The sequence below is a fragment of the Bufo bufo genome, chromosome 5 (genome assembly GCF_905171765.1).
Source record: "Bufo bufo chromosome 5, aBufBuf1.1, whole genome shotgun sequence".
NCBI classification, from domain to species: domain Eukaryota; kingdom Metazoa; phylum Chordata; class Amphibia; order Anura; family Bufonidae; genus Bufo; species Bufo bufo.
Window position 1 is genome coordinate 354,534,731 of NC_053393.1, and position 22,527 is coordinate 354,557,257.

A 22,527-nucleotide genomic window follows, 5' to 3' on the forward strand; every position below is an offset into this window, starting at 1 on the left:
GACTGTAATACAGTTCAATTCCCGGAAATCCAAACACGGTCTCAGTGATCCATCTTTTTTCTTCACAAAGAACAAACCTACTGCCACTGGAGACTTAGATGGTCTAATATGACCCTTTGCCAAACTCTCGGCGACATACTTTCGCATGACCTCTCTTTCGGGTTGAGAGAGGTTGTAAAGCCGAGACTTTGGCAACTTAGCCCCAGGAATGAGATTAACTGGACAATCATAGTCTCGATGAGGGGGCAATTCCTGAGCCCCACCCTCCGAAAAGACATCCGCAAAATCTGAGAGATACTGAGGTAAAGCCGTAATGGACACACCAGAGATAGATGTGCCAAGACAATTATCCGAACAAAACTCGCTCCAACCAATGATTTGTTTCGCTTGCCAGTCTACAGGGAGTGCAGAATTATTAGGCAAGTTGTATTTTTGAGGATTAATTTTATTATTGAACAACAACCATGTTCTCAATGAACCCAAAAAACTCATTAATATCAAAGCTGAATATTTTTGGAAGTAGTTTTTAGTTTGTTTTTAGTTTTAGCTATTTTAGGGGGATATCTGTGTGTGCAGGTGACTATTACTGTGCATAATTATTAGGCAACTTAACAAAAAACAAATATATACCCATTTCAATTATTTATTTTTACCAGTGAAACCAATATAACATCTCAACATTCACAAATATACATTTCTGACATTCAAAAACAAAACAAAAACAAATCAGTGACCAATATAGCCACCTTTCTTTGCAAGGACACTCAAAAGCCTGCCATCCATGGATTTTGTCAGTGTTTTGATCTGTTCACCATCAACATTGCGTGCAGCAGCAACCACAGCCTCCCAGACACTGTTCAGAGAGGTGTACTGTTTTCCCTCCTTGTAAATCTCACATTTGATGATGGACCACAGGTTCTCAATGGGGTTCAGATCAGGTGAACAAGGAGGCCATGTCATTAGATTTTCTTCTTCCATACCCTTTCTTGCCAGCCACGCTGTGGAGTACTTGGACGCGTGTGATGGAGCATTGTCCTGCATGAAAATCATGTTTTTCTTGAAGGATGCAGACTTCTTCCTGTACCACTGCTTGAAGAAGGTGTCTTCCAGAAACTGGCAGTAGGACTGGGAGTTGAGCTTGACTCCATCCTCAACCCAAAAAGGCCCCACAAGCTCATCTTTGATGATACCAGCCCAAACCAGTACTCCACCTCCACCTTGCTGGCGTCTGAGTCGGACTGGAGCTCTCTGCCCTTTACCAATCCAGCCACGGGCCCATCCATCTGGCCCATCAAGACTCACTCTCATTTCATCAGTCCATAAAACCTTAGAAAAATCAGTCTTGAGATATTTCTTGGCCCAGTCTTGACGTTTCAGCTTGTGTGTCTTGTTCAGTGGTGGTCGTCTTTCAGCCTTTCTTACCTTGGCCATGTCTCTGAGTATTGCACACCTTGTGCTTTTGGGCACTCCAGTGATGTTGCAGCTCTGAAATATGGCCAAACTGGTGGCAAGTGGCATCTTGGCAGCTGCACGCTTGACTTTTCTCAGTTCATGGGCAGTTATTTTGCGCCTTGGTTTTTCCACACGCTTCTTGCGACCCTGTTGACTATTTTGAATGAAACGCTTGATTGTTCGATGATCACGCTTCAGAAGCTTTGCAATTTTAAGAGTGCTGCATCCCTCTGCAAGATATCTCACCATTTTTGACTTTTCTGAGCCTGTCAAGTCCTTCTTTTGACCCATTTTGCCAAAGGAAAGGAAGTTGCCTAATAGCTATGCACACCTAATATAGGGTGTTGATGTCATTAGACCACACCCCTTCTCATTACAGAGATGCACATCACCTAATATGCTTAATTGGTAGTAGGCTTTCGAGCCTATACAGCTTGGAGTAAGACAACATGCATAAAGAGAATGATGTGGTCAAAATACTCATTTGCCTAATAATTCTGCACGTAGTGTATAATTGGGTTATGTCTAGTCAACCATGGCAACCCCAAAACTATAGGAGCTGGCAAATCTTTCATGACAAAACAAGAAATAATTTCAGCATGTGAATCACCCACCTTTAAGTGAATACCATGAACAATGGCTCCTTTGAGTAAGGCTCCTTTGAGAAAGAGGGGAAGAATCAATTGCAAAAACACGAATCTCGTTCTCTAACATGCAAGTACTTAGTCCCAGGCCTTGAAGAAAAAGAAAGTCAATTAGGTTTACCCCAGCACCACAATCAAGGAATACATCAACAAACACATTTTTTTACTCTAGCGCCACCATAGCTGAAAGGAGAAAACGGGAACTGCAGGGAGCTTGCATACCTGTCTGCTCCACCACACCATTCATACTACCAAGTGTGAGGGAATTTTTTTTTTCTTTTTTCTTTTTCTCTTCCACCTGTGATTTAACATAAGGGCAAGAAAAAACAAAATGACCCCTCTTTCCACAATAGTAACATAGATTGTGCACTTTTCTAAAGTCTCTACTATCAGAATGGCAAGATACCTGACCTAACTGCATGGGTTCCTCCCCTACCCCAGAGTTATGAGTAATATCACCCTGGGCAGTAGGAGAAACAAAACCACATGCAGGAGGGATCCCCTGCACGGAGGGACCCTTACACCTCTCTCTGATACGTCTATCCAACCGTATAGCCAAAGACATAGCATTCTCTAGAGTATCCGGGTACTCATGAAAAGCCAGGGCATCCTTCAACCTTTTCAGATAACCCCTGACAAAACTGACTACGTAACGCGGGGTCATTCCACCTTGACTCAGTAGCCCACCTCCTAAACTCTGTGCTGTAACCCGCTGCAGTATGTTTACCCTGTAGTAAGTTACGCAATCTCGATTCTGCCATCGAGACCCGATCTGGGTCATCGTAAATCAATCCCAGGGCTTTGAAAAATTCCTCCACCGACCGGAGAGCCAGAGAATCGGGCGGCAGAGAAAAAGCCCAGGATTGCGTGTCCCCTTTAAGCAAAGACATGATGATACCAACCCTCTGATCTTCAATTATCTGACGAAAATGGACGCAGTCGAAAGTACAAATTGCATGACTCTTTAAAGCGGAAAAAATCATCCGTACCCCCTGTAAATTTCTCGGGAAGAGCGACTTTAGGCTCCCCACCAATTTGACCAGTACCTGATGCCAGTATCCTCTGACACTGTATGACCGAACTACGCAGATCCGCAACCTCTAGGGATAAACCCTGCATGCGGTCAACCAGTGCATCAATTGACGTTATCACAAAAGCGCTGAGTGATGGTAGTCACAGTATGGCAGATTATAATGTCACGGCGGGCGTGCACTCAGTCTAACAGATAACGCACCAACCAGGCTCTGGGCGAGAGACAGGGGAAGGGTCACCTCCTAACTAATCCCTGACCTCTTTCCCTGCACTGCTCAGCCCACCTACAGACCTTTAAGGTAGGTATGAGGTGTCCTTGTGCCTGGGCTGACAAAACCCTGAATTCCCTGAGATGGTGAAGTAGGGAAATAGGAGCAGCCTGCTCGCACAGAACCTGGATGGGAGAGATGACACAAAACAACCAAACTTGAAATAACACTTATCTTCCTGAGCTGGAGCAGAGAGCCAACCTTCCTTCCTAGCTTCCAAGACCACAATGATTAGTATAATCTGCTCAGGGCACTGGGCTAGTGTGCTATTTAAACTAATGACCCCACCCAGTGCACCTGATGAGAGGTGGATCCAGCACGGCTCCAAAACAACCACTAAACTCGTGCTGCTATCCTGGCCGACCTCCGCACCTCGTCAGAGTGGGGCATGACAGGTACGCCCTGGGTCCTTAAGTACCGGGACATCAGGGCGTACCAGTACGCCCTATGTCCGGAACAAATTAAAGGGATTCTGTCACCAAGATTTGTGCTATAGAGCTGCGGACATGCACGGCTAGATCGCCACTAGCATGTCCGCAATATACCTGTTCCATAAAGCTGTGTGCTTTTACTGTGCTTAAAAAATGATTTTATATATATATATATATATGTAAATGAGTCTTATATGAGTCCAAGGGGCTGTACTAACCTTCCTGGAGCCCAGCCACGCACGCCTGTGAAGGAGCCGAGCACCGCCTATGTCCTCCGAATCTCCTCCTTTCCTCACCGATAGATTGCCGTAATCTCGCGATGCACGAGCTCGCGCATGCACAGTTCTTTCCTGATGCCAGCACAGGGAAGGAACACTATACCGGCACTGCGCATGCGCGACCTCGCGTATCGCGAGATTATGGCAATCTATCGGTGATGAAAGGAGGAGATTCGGAGAACATAGGCAGTGCTGGGCTACTTCACAGGCGGGCGTGGCTGGGCTCCAGGAAGGTTAGTACAGCCCCTTGGACACATACAAGACTCATTTACATATATAAAATCATTTTTTAAGCACAATAAAAGCACACAGCTTTATGGGACAGGTATATTGCGGACATGCTAGCGGCGATCTAGCCGTGCATGTCCGCAGCTCTATAGCACAAATCTTGGTGACAGAATCCCTTTAAGAGCACCATTCAAGTTACCATGTCTGTTATTGGAAAATGGGGAAAAAAATTTATTTGTGGGGTTAAATTGAAAAAAAGGTACAATCCTGCCAAGGTTTTCAGGGTTTTGACATCACGATGTTCACTGTGCACTGAAAATGTGATAATGTCCGTATTCTGTGGCTCAATACAAATACAGCGAAACTAAACTTGACATTTTTTTTCATCTACTACTTTAAAAAATATAAAAACCTTTGAAAAAAAATCAACATTTTCTGACTTTTTTCTGACAGCCATAACTTTATATTTTAGTCTACAGAGCTGTATGGGGGCTTGTTTATTGTGGGACGAAATTTAAATTTTTTTGGTACCATTTTTGTGGTACATATGATTTTTGATCACTGTTATTCAATTTTTTGGGGAGTAAAAATTTACAAAAAAAGATGAATTGTGTATTTTTTTTTTCTCATTACAATGATCAGAGCACATGAAATTTTTATTAATATTTTAATAGTTCAGACATTTTCGAACGAGGCAATACCTAATATGTTTTTTTTTGTTTATAAAATTTAATAAAATTGGGAAAGGAGGGACCTTAAAACTTTAAATTATAATTGCGATTCCCCGTCATTGTGGCCCGGTGTCTGCTGTTTGATATAGACGGCACTCGCCAGAATGGACTGGGCTCAATGCAGCAGTCCGCTTGATACATTCCATCAGCCACCATGTCATACGGGTATACCGAATTTATAACGATTCATGACAAATTAATTTGTAACTACTCAAATTTCTTGTCAAAGTTTGTCGAATCAATCAAACTTTTAAAAACTTCGCTCATTACTATTTAGCATGTAGAGAAAGTTAATTCAAGTGACTTACTAATGTATTGTGATTGTCCATATTGCTTTCCTTGCTGGCTTGATTCATTTTTCCATCACGTTATACACTTCTCATTTCCATGGTTACGACCACACTGTAATCCATCAGTGGTGGCCATGCTCGCACACTACAGGAAAAAGCACCAGTCTATGCTATGCACACTGTCATGGTCCCGGACACCAAAGAAGATGATGCTTTTTCCTATAGTGTGCAGGCACGGCCTCCACTGCTGGATTACAGGGTGGTCATAACCATGGAAACGAGCAGTGTGGTGGATAAATGAATCAAGCCAGAAAGAGAAGCAATATGGACAATAAAAATGCATTAGGCCTCATGCACACGACCGTATGTATTTTGCGGTCTGCAAAAAACGGATCCGCAAAAAATATGGATGATGTCTGTGTGCATTCCATATTTTGCAGAATGGAACAGCTGGCCCCTAATAGAACAGTATTATCCTTGTCTGTAATGCGGACAATAATAGGACATGTTCTATTTTATTGCGGAACGGAAATACGGACATACGGAAACGGGATGCACACGGAGTAACCTTTGTTTTTTTTTGTGGACCCATTGAAATTAATGGTTCCATATGCTGTCCGCAAAAAAACGGAACGGACACGGAAAGAAAATACGTTCGTGTGCATGAGCCCTTAGAAAGTGACTTGTATTAACTGTCTCTACATGATAAAATGTCACTTGCTGAAGTGAGACAACATTAACCCTTTAGGAGTTCCACAGGAATTAAGGTAAAATTTGAAAATTTGTGGGGAAATTTATCAAACTGGTGTAAAGTAGAACTGGCTTAGTTTCCCATAGCAACCAATCAGATCCCACCTTTCATTTTTCACAGCTCCTTTGGAAAATGAAAGGTGGAATCTGATTGGTTGGGGGCTTGTTTATTGCGGGACGAAATTAAAACATTTTTGGAACCATTTTTGTGGCACGTACGATTTGTGATCACTGTTATTCATTTTTTGGGGGAGGAAAAATTGACAAAAAAAGTTGAATTGCGTGTTTTAAATTTTTTTCCCATTACAACGATCAACGCACATGAAATTTTTATTAATATTTTAATAGTTCAGACATTTTCGAACAAGGCAATACCTGATATGTTTTTTTTTTGTTTATTAAATTTTATATATTAAATTGGGAAAGGGAAACTTTTAATTATAATTGCCATTCCCCATCATTGCTATGGGCAACAAAGTCAGTTCTACTTTACACCAGTTTTAAAAATCTCCCCCATTGTGTATTATAAATGGTTCTCCAGACTCTTACATGGGTCATGAATTGGTCACTGGAATGCTCTTAGTATAAATATATGTATAATATATGTAGAACATTCATTAGCACAAATATGAATCACTTGAATTATTTACTTAGTATAAATTAGTCACTGTAGTATTGCATGTATTGTAAACTGATCAGTAGAATAGGCCTAAGTTAAATAAAGCTGAGATGGAACTGCAATCTATTTCATTATCCTTCCAATCTTCTTCATTGTACTTTACATCCAGCAGGTCGGGCCATACACTTTTTACTCATTACCGATTGAAGAGGTTTCCAGTGTTCATAAACCTTCACTATTCCATAGCACATTAAACCTCAGTAATTGGCGTGATGCTCCAGTAACTGGAACAATGCCATATTTGCAGATTTTCCTGACTATTGCATATTTTAAGGGCAGTAACCAAAATTATAGCTGACTGGGCCTACTTGGAACAGTTTTTTTTTGTTGCCAGAATTAGAATAATTATAGGGGCATAGAAGACAATCTGCATTACTTTTCACTTGATCAGCTATCCTAAGGGACCTTCATTTTTTCTAGAAGAGGTTCACTTTTAGAGCTTACATTTGGAGGTCAGCGTTTCCTAACATAGTGTTCTCCATATAGACATACAGAGGACAGACAGGTAGACTGCATGTTATTGTCATATGACTAGATGTAAGTAGAGAATCACATATCTTCATAGTCTCCTGCAACAATATTGACCAAGATGCTTTGCCCATAGTAATCCATTTTAGTGTTTTTGCTGAGGTAATTTTATTGACAATGTAAATGACATGGGAGAAAACTCAGGACATCATATGAATGACAGATCAGTAGCATTTTTAATTATACTAAAATGTTATTGATCAACCTATGAAAATAGAAAAAAAAACATTTATTTGTAGGCTTGGATATCATTTTTTGTGATTTGTCATAAAAGTAATTTAAAATTCTTTGTATACCAATCCATTAATAACATTTGAGGAGATAATGGCTGAGACATTTATTTGAGAGCAGGGGGTGTGGACAACCAAAGCCCAAGGTGGCCGCTTGAGATGAAGCTCCTTTCTACAAATCCCATGAAACTGCATGTTCAGGGGCTCCTTTTGCATCTCTCTTAAAAGAGGGATATTCTAGATACCCCTTTTGACCAATTCTAACAGAGGTTCTGGACTGTGTCTTATTCTCACTTTGGTATAATATGCAGATGCGGGGGCAACTAAAGCCTCATTTACACGTCAGTGTTTCACGTAGTCTTCTGTACATGTTCTCCACGGACAGCACACATCCCCATTCATTTTAATGTGTGTATTCAGACATCAGTGCTTTAGCACTGTCCGTGGGTCAGTGTTTTTAGCACGGATGCATGCTGTATTTTGTCCATCACGTCCATTATAGTCTATGGGTCTGTGAAAACCACGGATGCCATCTGTCTTGCATCCTTGTTTTACGGATCATTAAGAAGAGATGCTTTGAAAATTATTTTTCAGATGTTCAGTGTCAGTGAAACACGGATGCAACACGGACAGCAAAAAAACGGACACACGGACCCAACACGGATCCTTCACGGACAGCTTCACGGATGCATCACTGACCACCTGCTCACGGATTTGAGCATGGACACGGACTTATAAATGAGGCTTTGAGGGGGGATGGTAAAGTTGCCTGGCCAGTAGTCGTCTTAGCCTGAGCATGCTGCTATAGTTCCAGTCCCAAGCTTAAATTGTATTCACAACATCTCATAAAAACAATAACATGACTTTGGTATTGACCCACAGCAGAGTGGCATTCCTTTAAGCGGCTCAAGGGTGAAGACCAGGGAATTTTCACCACAGCTTAGCTAGCATCAATCCCATTGTGACACTGAGAAATTTCCAAAGTCATTGCCTCCCTACAAGTCATAGTGATTCCAGCCAGCCAATAAGAATTGGTACACTCGATGCAGGTTCTTCTCACCAGAACCAAACACATTCGGTTAAGATCACATCAAAACTAGGAGGGAGATCAAATCAAGTATGTAGCGATAAAAAAAGACTATTGCAGTTGAAAAAGAACAAAAATATGTGATCTCCAGGTTTCTAGGCTTTATCACCTTTCAGTGATTCATCTAAAATAAAGTTTGGAGTTATTCTGATAATGCTGATCACATGATATAAAGCTAATACTAAGTAATCTTCAGGAACATTATGTCACATTAAATTTAATGTGCCTATACTTGCTGTAGGTAATAAGAATACACACTACAGCTAAAGCAGCCTACGTTACATTCAGCACAGTAAAATGCTGCTCTATTCTGCCCATTTCTAAACGTTTGAGATTGCAGCAGGGAAAACGTTTCAAGATTCTGAACATAGTACCACGTTTTCTGTGAATCATTACACAAATTGCAATTCACAATATGTAGTTTATGTAATATTATGTATAGATTGTGATCTCGCATATGCTGGTAGTACAATAAGGAAGTTTAAAACCAGAATTCTTGAAAATATTATATTATATTAAAAATCCAAATCAGTTGAACATCTCTAGTGTGGCTAAACATTTTATTAAACATCATATTACATATACAAAGCGTTTTAAAGCCTTTGCTATAGATAAAATATGTAAATCACCGAGAAGAGATATGAAATTGTGGGTGTTTGATAAAGAAGCCTTGGATATTGTTACAGTGAGGAACTGAAGTATTTGAACACCCTGCGATTTTGCAAGTTCTCCCACTTAGAAATCATGGAGGGGTCTGAAATTCACATTGTAGGTGCATTCCCACTCTGAGAGACAGAATAATAAAAAAATAAAAAAAATCAGGAAATCAAATTGTATGATTTTTAAATAATTTATTTGTCTTGCACTGCAGAACATAGGTATTTGAACACCTGAGAAACAGCAAGAATTCTGTCGCTCAAAGACCTGTTACTGTGCCTTTAAAAAGTCCACCTCTACTCCACTCATTAATCTAACTTAGTAGCACCTGTCTGAGCTCTTTAAAGACACCTGTCCACCCCACAGTCAGTCAGACGCCAACTACTACCATGGGCAAGACCAAAGAGCTGTAAAAAGTCACCAGAGACAAAATTGTGGACCTCCACAAGGCTGGAAAGGGCTACGGGGCAATTGCCAAGCAGCTTGGTGAAAATAGATCAACTGTTGGAGCAATTGTTAAAAAGGCTAAATTGGCTAAAGACGACTGTCAGTCTCCCTCGGACTGGGGCTCCATGCAAGATCCTACCTCCTGGGGTATCACTGATGATAAGAAAGGTGAGGAATCAGCCCAGAACTACAAGGGAGGAGCTAGTCAATGACATGAAGAGAGCTGGGACCACAGTTTCAAAGGTCACTGTCGGTTGAACACCATGCCATCATGGTTTTAAATCATGCATTGCAAGAAAGGTTCCCCTGCTCAAGTCATCACATGTCCAGGCCCGTCTGAAGTTTGCCAATGACCATCTGGATGAGCCAGAGAAAGCATGGGAGAAAGTCATGTGGTCAGATGAGACCAAAGTAGAACTTTCTGGTCTAAACTTCACTGATGAGTTGCATCCCACGAACACCATCCCTACTGTGAAGCATGGGGATCGTAACATCATGCTTTGGGGGTGCTTTTATGTGAAGGGGACAGGACGACTGCACTGTATTAAGGAGAGGATGAATGGGGCCATTTATTGTGAGATTTTGAGCAACAACCTCCTTTCCCTCAGTCATAGCATTGAAGATGGCATGACAACGACCCGAAGCACACAGCCAGGATAACCAAGGAGTGGCTCCATAAGAAGCATATCAAGGTTCTGGAGTGGCCTAGCCAGTCTCCAGACCTAAATCCAATAGAACATCTTTGGAGGGAGCTGAAACTCTGTGTTGCTCAGCGACACAGCCCCGAAACCTGACAGATCTAGAGGAGATCTGTGTGGAGGAGTGGGCCAAAATCCCTGTTGCAGTGTGTGAAAACCTGGTCAAGAACTACAGGAAACAGTTGACCTTTGTAATTGCAAACAAAGGCTTCTGTACCAAATATTAACACAGATTTTCTCAGGTTTTCAAATACTTATGTTCAGCAGTGCAAGACAAATAAATTCTTTCAAAATAATACAATGTGATTTCCTGAAATTGTTTTTTTATTGTGTCTCTCAGAGTGGGAATGCACCTACAATGTGAATTTCAGACCCCTCCATGATTTCTAAGTGGGAGAACTTGCAAAATTGCAGGGTGTTCAAAGACTTCTGTTCCTCACTGTATATCCAAAAGGGCTCAATAATAGGAAGGAACTTATGTTCAGCTAATAACAATAAATTGATTCACCTTATTCCTTAGCGCCTTTTTGGAGAAGATTAGAGATGAGTGACTCGTATCCCATGAAGTGGAATTCGATCCAAATTTCAGGATAAATTCAATTCGCCTCAAAGCCGAATTTCCCCGTGCTTCGTGTTAGCGAATCGATTTAACCTGAAATAGTGTAAAAAAACAAGAAATCCTGTGCGGGCCGGCGTGATGACGTAATCTCGCGCCGCGTGAGATTTTGCTCCAGGTCTTCAAGCAAGATGACGGCGGTTGGCCCGTTGCGAGCAAATGGAGGTGATGAGTTTGATTTCATTTTTTTATGTTAATTTCACACCGTTTTTTACACTCAGATGCCTCGATCATGTATGAACGCGGCATGTGAGTGGTACAATGGCGATGGGCGGTGCTATCGCAACTCCCTGTCATTGCACCCGCTACTTACAAAAAGATGTGCTTCGTGACGAAGTTATTCGTCATGAAACAATTTTTTTTTGTCAAATTCGGTGAATCAGCCGAATCGAACTTTTTATATATTCGCTCATCTCTAGAGAACATATATCATTGTCGATGCTCGTATTATAGTATTTGTTAATTATGATTATTAATGACTCATGATATCCATCTATTGTTAGCATACTTATACTTGCTTTTGCTATTTCTATTTTAACCTCATTAATTTGTATCATGCTATCGATTATAATGATATTTATTTGGTTTCATTGTCGCTCCTTTGGAACAGTTCTTGTTATCCTGAGTAGAGCTTGGGAAAATAAGAACCATGTTTCTGCTATTTTGAGATATTCAGGGATGTGTCGCTGCTATGCTGGTCTCTCTGTAGCAATGACATCCCAGGGTACCCCACACAACCACTGAGGACAGTTATTGGCTGCAGTGATTGTGTGGGGTAGTTAGGGACATCATTGCTACAATGCTGGAACAAAGACTGGTGGGTGTCACTGGAACAGAGGGAAGTGGACAGGTAAGTCTTGTTTTTGTTATTTATGGGAGTCTTGGACACCCTTTTTATGAGTCCTAAATGATAAAGAAAAATCTGAGCATTGCTCTACTAGAAGAGGATTAGTGGGTATTTTAATAACATCATTGGAATTAAGATGCCTATATACATTAGATATGTCAGTCAAAGCCACCAGTTGACCGCCTAATGTGTATGGGTGTGTTTAGACTTTCCCCTGTGACAGGAGTTGAGGCGAGAAGAATTGAACTTGGATACAAAATAGCACTCCAAACTGGAACCTCACGAATAGCTGCTAGTAGACGAACAGGAATCAGCTTACACTCCTGGCAATCAGTCTCTAACAGCAGACAGGATCCCCCCAATAACGAGACAAGGCTCCGTGTTGAGGGTCAAGCAGTGGTCTGACTGTACTTCAAGTACAGCCTCTTTTATTCATAAACCACAAACATAGTACTGCCCACAGGGTTTTGAAATACAACCAATCAGTAATTTACAACACATACAATGTAAGTACAGCAACCAATCGTTCACGCCCCCAGAGGACCAGAAGGGAGACTGCGACACAGGACAGATACAACATATCCCCACAATGCATCATGGTTTCCTCCTTTCTGTCCCGGAGACAACCGAGGAGCAATCCAATTATCTCTCAGGACAAAGGGAAATCGCCAATACACATGTGGATACAACAGGACAGACATCACCATTTAAACACACAATGGGACAATGGCACAATAGAAACACACCTAGCATATTCCTCCCAAGCTGACAAGTTACACTTATTATAAATTGTTACAACTTTGTGAGTTTACATTGTCCATACATATAACTTACATCAATTTAACCAGTATAACCTGGGGACAAACCTATCCAAAATTCACTTGAATAGGTTCAGGGGTTTAAAAGTTAGTATGGGCCATAATCCTGAGGCAAGAGGCTTTTAAACAGGCCTCTCCAAAACCCAGTGGCGAGGTTGGTTTCGCCACACATCTCCCCCCCCCCCCCAGGGAAGACTAAACAGATACCTGACCTCACGGTCAGTACCTGAGTTAGTCTGGCAGTCCACCCACAGCCCAATACTGGACCTGTTGAATTTGGTAGCCTGTCTCTGTCCAGTGAGTCCACCAAGGTTATGTTGGTAGCTGGTACTCCCGGTCTCTGTGTTGCTCCCTGGCTTGGAGTGGAGGTTGCTTTGTGGGCAGGTATCAGCGGTACTCTGCCCTGGTGCCAGCGTTACCATGGAAGAAGCCTGGTTGGAGCCTGGTTGTTGGAGGGGGAGACCGACTGTCTCTACCCCCTGTGCTGTAAGTGCAGAGACCACGGTCCCATCTGCACTGTTGTGGGGCTTACTGTCTCCCCCTGGTGCATTAAGCTGCCGCTGGGGAGAGGGGGTAACGAGCTCCTCTCCCATACATACTTCCAGCCGCTGAGGAGGGCGACCGACCGTCTCCGCTCCCAATACAGTGTCCTGCTGCTGGGGAAAGGAGACTGGGCTCTCTATTCCCTGCTGGACACTCTGCCGCTGGGGGACAGGACCGACTGTCTCTGCCCCCTGTAACTCCGCCTGCCGCTGGGGAATGGAGACTGGGCTCCCAATTCCCAATAAATCACACGGCCGCTGGGGAATGGAGACTGGGCTCCCAATTCCCTGTACATCACTCGGCCGCTGGGGAATGGAGACTGGGCTCCCAATTCCCTGTACATCACACGGCCGCTGGGGAATGGAGACTGGGCTCCCAATTCCTGGCACATCACTCAGCCGTTGGGGAATGGAGACTGGGCTCCCAATTGCCAAAAAATCATGCTGCTGCTGGGGGGCAGGAACAACTACCTCTGCCCCCTGTAGCTCAGCCTGCCGCTGGGGAGGGAGGACGCTGCTCTCCTCTCCCTGCACTTCACACTGCCTTCCCGGCATATCACTCTGCTGCTGGGGGGCAGGAACAACTACCTCTGCCCCCTGTAACTCAGTCTGCCGCTGGGGAATGGAGACTGGGCTCTCTATTCCCTGCTTGACCCTCAACACGGAGCCTTGTCTCGTCATTGGGGGGATCCGCTGTATGCTGTTTAGAGACTGATTGCCAGGAGTGTAAGCTGATTCCTGTTCGTCTGCTAGCAGCTATTCGTGAGGTCCCAGTTTGGAGTGCTATTTTGTATCCAGTTCTGGAGTTTGGTGTTCTGCAGTAGCTGTGCCTGTCTCTCAGAAAGGGGCATATCGCCTAAACGGATTTTAACCCCTTGTCTGCTGAAACGGTCCGTTACATTACACATTACACATTACGACAATGGGTGTGGAAACACTGTGCCAACTAAATGGGCGTGGAACCCTGTGCCAACTAATTTATTTGACAGTGCTAAAGCTGAAGGCGTTATCCTGTCGGTTCACTGGTATTCACCCTTTAACACCTATACAGGAATCTGTTCGTTGCTGCAAGGAACACACCAGGCCGCTACCTCTTCGTGTATTCTCATTGTGGTTGGCTACTGACTCATGGGAGTCAAGAGTCCCCGGTATATAGCACCAATGGGTAAGACAAAACTCATTGTCAGTAACTGGCTGAGGACAGGGCAGGCAGAGTACATGCAAATATGAAACAGGTCTAATGTCAGGGAAGGCAGCAAGTGGTCAATACAGGTAAATGGGCAGAAGTTGGTATACAGGCAGACAACAGAACAGCACACTTTAGCATAGCACTGATGGGTCAGGCAAAACTCATTGTCAGTAAATGGCTGAGGTCAGGGCAAGCAGAGTATATGCAAATATATGAAATAGATCTGAGGTCAGGGCAGTCGGCAAATGGTCAATACAGGTAAATGGCAGAAGTCAGTATAGAGGCAGATAACAGAACAGCACACCTTAGCAGGGAACCTAACAAACTAAAGAACCTTATTGCTCATGCAACCTCCCATAGTGTGAGGTGCCTTAAGTACCCCAGATTAACCAGCCATTGGCTGGTGCAAATTATGGTTTGTGTGCACTGGCTCTTTAAGTGTGGGGGAGCAGGCAGACTGGGGATGTGGACGTGCAGCTGAAGATGGAGGACAGGGCTCTAGTGGCCAGGCATGCTGCAGGAGAGCAGAGTAGGATCAGTAAAGCTATGCAAGTGGCTGTCCAGGGAAGCAGATATAACACTGCAAAATGCACTTGAACTGACTCCTTGTGTTGTTCACCTGAACTGCAAAAGATGCCAGTTAAGCTAACTGGACACTCATGCTATGTTACAATCCTGTCTTGTGTACTCCCAACATGCTTTTATTTTCCAGATACTTTGCCTTTGAAATGTTAATGTTATGTTTGCCCTGTAAATGGTGGGAATTGTTGGCTAGCAATGGACCCTGCCCATATGTGGATGCAGGATCTTTGCACTTCATGGACTCTGTGACTAGGTGGACCTAGGAGGTGTTTTTGCATGATCTATGGTTTTTGAATAGTGAGTCTTTAGTGTGCGTAGAGTGTTGCATGGAGAGCCAATGAGATGCAAGAGTATCTGATAGTGCAGCATAAAACTGGTGTGGATCTGTGAAGAGAAGTAAAGCCCCACCAATGTACATTGTTAATGAGGAAGAGGCCCTGAGAATCCTGCTCCTGCTTCCAGTACTGGCTAGGGAGAGTACTCTAGGACTGATGGTTAAGGCACCAAGTGGTTGTGAAACTTCAAGTTGTTGTGGATAGTGATGGACGAACATCAGTCGGGACATTTAAAGTCAATGGGGCCTCGCCCCGTTCGCACGTTTGCGTTCACGGTCAAATCTTAGCGAACCACACGTTCGCGACGGGCCCCATTGACTTTAAAGGCAGGCGAAACTGAAAAACCTTCAGGTCATATTTGCAGCCACCAAATACTTACTAAAAGTGCACAAATAGTCCCACAACATGTACAGAGGGGGATCAATGGCAAAAATTTCCACCAAAAAATATGTATTTTTATATGCATTTTTATGCATCTTAAAGGGAAACTCTCAAAAATGTGCCCTGCTGGAGCCTATAAAATTTTTATTTTAGGCCATGGGAGTACAGGCCCCAAAAATTTGGCATTCACCTGACAGAGAAGAACTTGTGATGATGTGGCTGGTAGTACATTAGGCGGTCACTGGATACTAATTTTACTGTAGGCCAGTACAGGCCCCAAAAATTAGGCATTCATCTGACAGAAAAGGCCTTTTATGCCGCTGCTGTATATACATAAGACAAGGACCATTCTTTGTTCTGAGTGGTGGCGGATATGTGTGGGCAGGCATGAGGAAATTCAATTACACGTGGTCGTCACAAGTGTTGAATTCCTCCGAAATCCATGTCTCATTCATTTTTTGAAATGTGAGTTAGTCCACACTGTCGTGAGCTAGGCGCTTATCGGTCATGATCCCCCTGCTGCATTGAACGTCTTTTCGGACAGGACACTCGACGGGGGGCAAGCCAAGAGTTCCATGGCAAATTGTGCCAGCTGTGGCCACAGGACAAGCTTGTACACGCAGTATTCCAGGGGTTCCTCGCTTCTCAGAGCGTCCACATCGGCCTTTAACCCGATGTAGTCGGACACCTGTCTAGGCGTTCCCTGAGGCTGGATCCGGAGGGCAGCTGTCGATGGGTTGGCTGCAAGAATGATCTCATATCCGAAGTGACCAACACATCTTCAAACCGCACTCTTCTTGCATGCGCGGTAGGATTGGTACCCGCACATGTTTCGCCATGGGTGGATTTTCCTCTGCCAGCACCCGCAACAGAAGAATGCAGCATCTCTAGCAGCAAAGCCTGGAAATGCTGCATTCTGCCAGCCCTCTGTGATGCTGGTAACATGTCTGCTATTTTGTGTTTGTACCGTGGGTCTAAGTACGTTGCCACCCAGTACTGGTTCCTGCCCTTTATGCTTTTTATACGGGGTCCCTCTTCAAACAATGGGGCATGAAGGCCTCCATTTGCACTATATTGCAAGCGGTGGAGCGCCCTGGCTCCTGCTCATCGTCTAGGAGATTATCATCCTCGGTCTCTACCCCCCACCCACAGACAACACCATGGATTCCCGAAAAGTTTAAAGTCCTCCTCAAAGCCTGTTCTTGCTCCTCCTCCTCCCCCCAGCCACCATCCGACACTGACTCCTCTTCAATCTCCCGCTGACATGTCTCAGATGGAGTAGGCCTCCCTGCGAATTCATTCAGCATTGCAACTTCCTCATCTTCCAGCTCCTGCTTCTCAACGGCTTGATCAATGACACGATGCAATGCATGCTCCAGAAAGAAGGCGTAAGGTACGATGTCACTGATGGTGCCCTGGCTGTGACTGACCAGTTTGGTGATCTCATCAAATGGCCGCAGAAGTCTGCATGCATTGCGCATGAGCAGCAACTGGTGCAGTGAAAAGAAACCAAGCTCCCCAGAACCTGTCCTGCTGCAGAGTTCATACAGGTAGTCATTAACAGCAAGTTGCTGCTGGAGCAGCCTATCAAGCATATACAAGGTGGAGCTCCTCGGGTTATCAAAAATCAGACGTCTTACTGGCAAGTGGTGTCGCCGCTGAATGTCAGCAAGGCGAGCCATGGCCGTGTAAGATCTTCTAAAATGGCCAGAGATTTTCCTGGCCTGCCACAAGATGTCCTGGAACCCGGGGTATTTGGAAACGAATCGCTGCACGACTAAGTTCAGGACATGTGCCATACACAGCACACGTGTCATTTTGTCCTGTTTCAGCAACTCAGATGATTGGCACCGTTGTCGCACAACACTTTACCAACTATCAAATTGAGCAGGGTTAGCCACTGAACGGCCTGTGACCGCAGAGCTGAAAGAAGTGCTGGACCTGTGTGGCTCTTGGCTTCCAGGCACAACAAACGAAGCACAGCATGGCAACGTCTCACCTGGCACGTTGAATAGGTTCTGGGAGCTTGGGGGGCGCAGCGGAAGAGGCGGTAGCAGTGGAAAAGGAGGAGTCAGCCGAGGAAGAGACGGAGGATGGAGTAGGAGGAGGAGAAGAAGAGACAGGCCTGCATGCAATCCTTGGTGATAACACCAAATGCACAAGGGAGCGACGGGTTATATGCTTGACGGCCGTCAGAAGGTTCACCCAGTGGGCAGTAAAAGTTATGTACGTTTGCTAGACCACGTGTCTGTGGTTAGATGTATCTTGGCACCGACAGTGTGTGCCAGAGATATATTCACTTGCCACTGAACGTGGCCATATAGCTTTGGGATGCCCTTCTGGGAGAAATATTTCCTTCCATGGATCTTCCATTGCGGTGTCCCAATGGCCACAAATTTTCTAAATACCTCCGGTTCCACCAGTTTATATGGCAGTAGTTGGCGGGCTAGCAGTTCCGACAAGCCAGCGGTCAGCCGTTGGGCAAGAGGGTTATTCGGCGTCATCAACTTTTTACACTCAAACTTTTGGGCCACGGAAACCTGCCTTCTGCCAGATGAACGCGACGACGGCACGGTGGAAGGTGGAGGACAAATGGAAGGAAAGAGGAGAAGAGGCAGGAGGAGCGTGGAGCGCCGGGAGTGTGGCTTTGTGGGTTATGATGGCATTGCTCCGACTGGGCTCAATAATGGGAGGCCAGGTGCCTTCTTAAGGCGGTCATCCCTAGGTGAGTATTGGGCTTACCACGTCTTATGCGTTGACAGCACAGGCTGCAGATGGCAACACTATTGTCAGCAGCTAAAACGTTAAAAACAAAACACACTGCTGAGCCATGTGCCGGCGTCCTGGGAGCGCCAGAAGTGACCGTGCATGGTGGATGGCTCGCTCCAGATACATTTGAAGTCTGCTTTTTGCCTCCTGTGCCTGCTTCTCCTTCTTCTCCTCCCTCTCTGCTGCTCTGTCTCTCCCTCTGAACTCCCCTCCTCTTCCTCTCTTGTGGGCACCCACGTGACGTCCATCGGAAGCAGGTATATTGCAGTCCTCAATCAATATTTTGTGGAAGCAGGTATATGAAACCCCTTAATAAGTATTTTGTGGAAGGAGGTATATCGCAGGCCTCAATTAATATTTGGTGGAAACAGCTATATCAAACACCTTAATCAGTATTTTGATGAATCGTTAATTTCTAACGATAATTTGTTTTCCCTTAGTCCTAACAGCAGCACAGATGGGGTTAACTGCCCCTGTGGACTGGTAGGACCGGCGGAATTTTTAATGAGCCCAAGAACCAATAAACGATCTTCAGCTCCCTGAAAGGGAGGAGATCACCCCCCAGCCCACCGTGTTTTTAACAAGCATAATGTATTTTAGGGTGGGATATTTGTGTGCTGCTGTTAGGACTAAGGGAAAACAAATTATCGTTAGAAATTAACGATTCCCTTACGTCCTACCAGCAGCACAGATGGGGAGATAGCAAGAAGAATCCCCTAGGGAGGGTCCTCATGCCTGGCAGAACTAAGAACAGTCTGCCCAAAAGCCGAAAACTCTGCCATCCTAGCATCTATCCTATAATGGGAGATGAAGGTTGACTCAGAGCTCCAGGAGGCCGCCTTACAGATCAACTCTAAGGGGAGGAGTCTTCTCTCCGCAACCGAGGTGGAGACAGCCCTAGTAGAATGGGCTCTCACAAACTCCGGAGGATCTAGGGATTGGGAGACGAAAGCTTCCATAATGGCCTCCTTGATCCAGCGACTAATGGTAGCTTTAGACGCTTTATGGCCTTTAGACTTACCGGCAAACAGGATAAGGAGATTCTCGTCTATCCTGAATTCTCTAGATCTATCCACATAGATCTGGAGGCATCTTGAAATATCCAGCGGGTCTCTAGCTGGAGTATCAGAGGAGGAGGCTGTAAACAAAACTGGTAAAGAGATTACCTGATTGATATTCTGGAAAGTAGGCACCTTAGGCCTGAAGTATGGTAAAAACTTCAGGAGTACTCTATCCTGTAGAAAAAATAATGTACGGGTGAACTGCAGAGAAAGCCTGCAATTCAGAAATTCTTTTGGCTGAAGCTATAGCCAGAAGAAAGACCATCTTTAAAGTCAAATATTTGAAATTTACCTCCTCCAAGGGCTCGAAGGGGGGAGATGCTAGCCCCCTGAGCACTACTGAAAGATCCCATTGGGGGATAGGTTTCAGTATAGTAGGCTTTAGTCTTTCAGCTCCCTTCATGAAGCGTTTGATGAGTGGGTCCCGAGAATGTGGCCTGTTGAGACAGGCCGAGATGGCACAAACCTGTACTTTCAAGGTAGCTGGAGATAGGCCTCTATCTAATCCATCTTGAAGAATTTGAAGTATCGCAGGAAGGGGCGGATCTGCGGACGCCACCTGTCTGGAATCACACCATGCCACGAAGATTCTCATGATCCTGGAGTAGGCCTTCTTTGTAGACTCTGCTCGGGAATGCGACAAAGTTCTCAGGACCGACTCGGAAAGCCCTTCTATATTGGGAAGGGACTGATCAACCTCCAGGCTGTCAGGTTGAACCTGTGCAGATCTGGGCAGAGGTGAGTGTCCCACGACACCAGGGTCTGCTCCGGGGGGAGTCTCCAATATTGTCCCCGACTCATCTGAATGAGTTGGGTAAACCAGGATCTTCTGGGCCAAAACGGTATGATGGCTATTACCGAGGCCTGATCCTGACGGATTTTCATCAATACCCTCGGTATCATGGAAAAGGGAGGGAAGATGTAAGCCAGCCCGAACCTCCACGGTATTGACAGAGCATCTATCGCCAGGGGGTTGTCTTCCCTGTAGAGGGAACAGAACCTCATCACCTTGGCGTTGAACCTGGTTGCCATGAGATCCACTTCTGGCATACCCCATCTGTGAACTAGCTGCCTGAAGATCTCCGGATGCAGAGACCACTCCATGGTCGGTAATCCTCGACTTAAGCGGTCCGCTATCATATTGAGGGAGCCTCGAATATGAACGGCAGATAGATGGGAAAGGTTCAGCTCTGCCCACCGAAGAATCACCCCGATCTCTGACAGAAGGGGCAATGATCTTGTGCCTCCCTGTTTGTTTATATAGAGAACTGCAGTCATATTGTCTGACTGGACTTTCACTGCTTTGCCCCGGATCTGAGGCGCAAAGTGAAGGAGGGCTAGCCGGATAGCTCGCATCTCGCGAAGATTGGAGGAAAGATGCCGCTCCAGAGGAGACCAAGATCCCTGAATTGGGGATCCGTCCAGGTGAGCGCCCCAGCCTACAAGGGACGCGTCTGTAGTCAATATGACCCAAGCTGGTTGGGTCATAGACTTCCCTGCTGGTAGCTGAAACCACCATCTGAGGGAATTTCGGGTTTGACCGGACAGGGAACACAGGGAATCTAGCCCCGCAGGGCTGCCGTTCCATAGGTGTAAGACCTCCGACTGAAGAGGACGGAGGTGCCATAGCGCCCAAGGGACCGCATCCGCAGCCGCTGACATGAGCCCCAGCATCTTCATGAGAGTCCGGATAGAGACTCGACGAGGGACATAAAGGACCTTTGCCAGGTCCTGAATCCGCGCTCTCCTTTCTGGAGTCAACCGGAGGGACATCTCCACAGAGTCGACCACGAATCCTAAGTAATGGATTGAAGTCAATGGGCTCACATTCGACTTCTGCCAGTTGATAATCCAGCCTAGGCGGAAGAGAAAAGAGATTGCGACCTGAAGATGGTGGGTAAGGATCGGAACTGAAGAGGCTATGAAAAGCCAATCGTCCAGATAAGGAATAATAGTCAGTCCTTGAAGTCTCAAAGCTGCCACCACCGACACCACCACCTTGGTGAAGATAAGAGGGGCAGAAGAGATTCCGAAGGGAAGCGCGGCGAACTGAAAGTGCCTGCGAACCCCTAAAATCTGGACCGCGATCCTGAGGAGTTTCCGGGACGCGGAATGGATCGGAATGTAAAGATACGCATCTTTGAGGTCCAGAGTAGCCATGACATCCCCAGGGCTGAGGATATGGCTGACTGACCTTATGGTTTCCATGCGAAACCTTGTTTTCCTTATAAATCGATTGAGAAATCTCAAGTCGATGATCATCCGGAGATCTCCCGTCTTTTTGGGAACCAGGAACACTGGTGAATAAATCCCTAGGCCCCTCTCCCCTGCCGGCACCTCCTCTAGGGCTCCCTTGGAAATATAGTCCTGAATGTAAGCTTCTAGGACCACTTGTTTGGCAGACCCGAAGTTTCGTGTGGTGATGAATCTCTCTGGGGGGAGAGAGATAAGATCTACCCGGTACCCGAGGGAAACTATGTCCTGGACCCAGGGGTCTGCAATCAACCGGCTCCAAGAGTCTTTGAAATGGGTAAGACGACCCCCCACGGGAATCTGGGGGAGGGGTACGGGAAAATCTAGGGGAGATACTGCAGGGGCAGCAGGGCTTATCCAAGAGCCTCGAAGAGGCCCATAGTCAGGAGGGCTTTGCCTCCCTGGTGGGTTTACGGGAGCGTCTCGAATATTTACGAGATGGTCCCCCCCAATCTCTGCGCCTAGACTGCTGCCCTGGACGACCTCTGCCTTTCTTCTCCTGTCTGGGGCGTCCCCGAAAGGGCTGCTGGGGGAGGCTCTTCCCCTTTTTATCGGAGAGCCCCTCCATTATCTTGTCCAATTCGGACCCGAATAGCCTATCCGGTTCGAAGGGGAGCCCACAAAGATTGAACTTGGACGCGTTATCCGCGATCCAAGGCTTCAGCCAGAGTGGTCTGCGGGCAGCCGAAACTAGGGCCATAGT